Source organism: Mytilus californianus, unplaced genomic scaffold (assembly GCF_021869535.1).
Source record: "Mytilus californianus isolate M0D057914Y unplaced genomic scaffold, xbMytCali1.0.p SCAF_9, whole genome shotgun sequence".
NCBI classification, from domain to species: Eukaryota; Metazoa; Mollusca; class Bivalvia; order Mytilida; family Mytilidae; genus Mytilus; species Mytilus californianus.
In genome coordinates, this window is record NW_026262745.1 from 47,467,336 (window position 1) to 47,471,855 (window position 4,520).

A 4,520-nucleotide genomic window follows, 5' to 3' on the forward strand; every position below is an offset into this window, starting at 1 on the left:
CTGAAGAGAAAAGTTTAATCTCAGGGTCTGTTCTCAGGGTCTGTTTTATTGCTTGTGTTAATGTAAAGTAGTGATTTATGTCATTTGTTATAATTTTGGCCCCTAGTTCACTGTTCTATGAGCATTGAACAAGTTTTGAATGTGTTGCTTATACAATCTGCATGATATCGATGTTTTTAGTACGATTTTACATATTTTTGTTGTAGTTTATATGTATGACCATTATGATATGCAAGTTTTATAGAATATGTTTCTTGTTTTTATACTTTTTAGATATATAGCTATTATGTTTGACTAGATAAGTGATTTTGTGTATAGAAAAGGTTTTAATGTCATTTGTTGTGGATGCAGAAAAGGGTGTGCATGGTTTCTTGCTACAATCTCAGTTTTTTAACACATCTTAATATTTTGAGGATCCTTTGATTTGCTGTATAAATCTAGAGTAGTGTTTTATGTCATTCGTTATGATTTTGGATGTAGGCAATGGTAGGATACTTAAGGGAGGACTTTGTTTCTCGTTTTGTGAAAGTTAAAATATGTTGTGATACATCTCAGGGTCTTTTAAAAAACTGTTGAAATGTGAGTAGTGTTTTCTGTTATAACATTTGTTTTTCCTTTTAACAATTTCAGGTCAGGATTTTTTGTTATTGAGCAAAATCTCTGATTTGATTTCAAACAATTTTCAATTCTCTCTCATTTTTAAAAACTATGAATAAGAACTTTAATTTTTTATAAGTGTTTATTATGTCAAGATTTATCAGCCCTGAAATTATAAGACAAATTGAACAACCCATTATTAGGTTGCTGCCACTAATTTGGTAATTTGGTAATTTTTCAGTTTTTGGTTATTATCTTGAATATTATAATAGATAGAGATAAACTGTTAGGGCAAAAATGTTAAGCAAAGTAAGATCTACAAATAACGTAAATGACCAAAATTGTCAATAGACCCCTTAAAGACTTATTGCCCTTTAATGACAATTTTCAAAATTTTATCCTCATGTTTGCTGCCCACTTAAATAAAAATCTTCTGAAACTACCAAAACAAAATCAATCAAACTTAAGCTGAATAATTCTAAAGGGTAACTAGTATAACGTTTGTGTTTTATTTTCTGTTACCTCAGGAAACATGGCCCCCATGGCTAAGAATAGAACATAGCATTTCATTATTGATGAAAGATTTAAGCAAAAAATTACATTTGAGCGATTCAGGCTCTTGAGAGCCTCTTGTTCTTTTATAGAAATCATGAAGGAATTAATTATTTTAAAAAATAACTGAAATAAGTTATATTTTTGTAATTTTTTTAAATTAATGTTATACATCTGTATACTTCTCTTAATCTTATTATAGATAGAGATAAACTGTTAGGGCAAAAATGTTAAACAAAGTAAGATCTAATTTTTTTTTTTTGTATAAAATAATGAAAACGCTCATTTCAACCTCAACAATGTTCATGTAGCCCATGTTTTTATTGAAATTTTAAATAACTCCTATGAGTAATTTTCCCCCCAAAAAAATGTTTTGGTAATTAAAAAAAACTCTTTAAGGTAACTTTTTTTTTAAATATCTTGATACCGTTATTTAGATATATTATAGTTTTTGATCATTACTGTTTATACAAACAGTAAATGTGTAATCTTTGTTTTGTTGTTTTTAAACCTTAGATTTAAAAAAAATCATAATACTCTTTATGCTTATTTTTAGCTCACCTGGCCCAAAGGGCCAAGTGAGCTTTTCTCATCACTTGGCGTCCGTCGTCCGTCGTCCGTAAACTTTTACAAAAATATTTTCCTCTGAAACTACTGGGCCAAATTTAACCAAACTTGGCCAATATCATCATTAGGGTATCTAGTTTAAAAAATGTGTCCGGTGACCCGGCCAACTAACCTAGATGGCCGCCATGGCTAAAAATAGAACATAGGGATAAAATGTAGATTTTGGCTTATATCTCTGAAACCAAAGCATTGACAGCAAATCTGACAGGGTAAAAATGTTTATTAGCTCAAGATCTATCTGCCCTGAAATTTTCAGATGAATCGGACAACCCGTTGTTAGGTTGCTGCCCCTGAATTAGTAATTTTAAAGAAATTTTGCCTTATTTGGTTATTATCTTGAATATTATTATAGATAGAGATAAACTGTAAACAGCAATAATGTTCAGCAAAGTAAGTTCTACAAATAAGTCAAACATGACCAAAATGGTCAGTTGACCCCTTAAGGAGTTATTGCTCTTTTATAGTCAATTTTTAACAATTTTTCGTAAATTTTTGTTATCTTTTACAAAAATCTTCTCCTCTGAAACTACTAAGATGAATTTAACTAAAGTTGTAAACAATCATCATTAGGGTATGTAGTTTAAAAATTGTGTTTGATGACCCCGCCCTCAAACCAAGATGGCCGACATGGCTAATAATAGTACATAGGGTAAAATGCAGTTTTTGGCTCATATATCTAAACCCAAAGCATTTCTAGCAAATCTTTCAAAAACAAAATTGTTCATTAGGTCAAGATCTATCTTCCCTTAAATTTTCAGACCATTCAGGCAACCCGTTGTTGGGTTGCTGCCCCTGAATTGGTAATTTTTAGAAATTTTTTCAGCTTTTTGTTATTATCTTGAATATTATTATAGATAGAGATAAACTGTAAAGAGCAATAATGTACAGCAAAGTAAGACCTACAAATAAGTCACATGACCAAAATGGTCAATTGACCCCTTAAGGAGTTATTGCCCTTTATAATAAATTTTTAACAATTTTCATAAATTTTGTAAATTTTTACAAAATAATTTCCACTGAAACTACTGGGCATAGTTCATTATAGATAGAGATAATTGTAAGCATCAAGAATGTTCAGTAAAGTAAGATCTACAAACACATCACCATCACCAAAACACAATTTTGTCATGAATCCACCTGTGTCCTTTGTTTAATATGCACATAGACCAAGGTGAGCGACACAGGCTCTTTAGAGCCTCTATTTGGGATGATGTACCTTTGTTTACAATGTATAAAGAAATGGAAGTTCGTCATATTTTAATTTTTAAAGCAGTGGGAATTTTTTGATGGTTGACAATGTATTTCAGATCCCCAAAATTTACTTGTTTGAAATAAGTATTTTAACAAAATAATGAAGCATCAACATTTCTTTCATTTATGTAACTTACAAAGACTTATTAGATAGTTTGGATGTTCAATTCAGAAGAACCTTAGTTGTGATCACATGCATGTTAATCCATTATTTTTGTATTAAATTGTCATATAAGATGATAAAAGGTTCTCTGATCAAAAATAAAATAATAAATCTTTCAGAAATAAAGCATGACATAGAAAAGTATATGTATAAACCACAATCAATGCCACATACTTTAGATTTGTGTAATGAAAGGTATAGATGTTCACATTTTTTTTTATGTATAATCATAATAAATGCTACCTTGTTTCATTCAATCAAAATTAAAATTTAAAGAATTTATTGTGTTTGTTTTATATTTCCAAACATTTATGAGTTTGAATGTTCCGTTGGTATATTTCACCTCTCTTTTTTGAATATACAACTGTATAATATGAATATACAAAGTCATAGACAACAAAAATCAAAATATTTGAAAACAAGGGAAATAATCCAAGTTATTCACATTACCAAAAGCTCACACATATTTGTTTATTTCAGCTAAAAAAGATAACTTGTTTCAATTATTTTATTTACAAAAAAATGACTTCAACAGGTAATTTTTATCCAAAAGGGCGATAACTCTAGTTTAAAAAAAAATTACTTAAATAAGTAATTTTTTAAAACCAGTAAATAAAGAGAGATAACTCCAGCAGATTCAAATTATTACTTGATTGAGTTATAAAAATTGTTACTTGTTTAAGTAATGCCCCTGACTGTTTATAAACTTTGTTAATTTCGGTTTAAAAAAAAAACATTAAAGAAAGTTCAGTGTGTCAATTTTTATTATTATTTAAAGAAATAAACTTAATAAATGCATCATCGACGAAAGCTTAGTTTTGTCATCATTTTAATATCACTCACATTTCAAATGTGGTTTTCTTAATTTAAAGTGATTGTTTTTATATGTTTTATTTTAAGAAAGAATGTATGTTCAGAACCATCCGTTTGACCATTGTAATTGAAAAAATGTAGAAATATTTCGTGACTATACTGATTTTATAATGAAATGAAAATGTTGATGGAATCTTGACACTTTAGTCCCGAAAGACACTTTTGAAGTCGCAATGATGTCATAAATATGTCGAAATTTACATATACGACCTGCAATAGACTTATTACATGTACAATTAGTCAAGTTTTTAACATCTTCTGTTGAGCCAAAGATTACGCAAAAGATATTTTACACACATCAATATCATTTTCAAATATGTCTTTTAAGGCAGGTCATATTTGTTGTTCGCTACTCCTGTTTTTGACTTCATGTCAGATATTCGGAATCCTCTGGCTTATCCATATAGCGTCAATAAAAATGTGCCCACTAACCCTACTTTTCTTTTCATAATTTTAT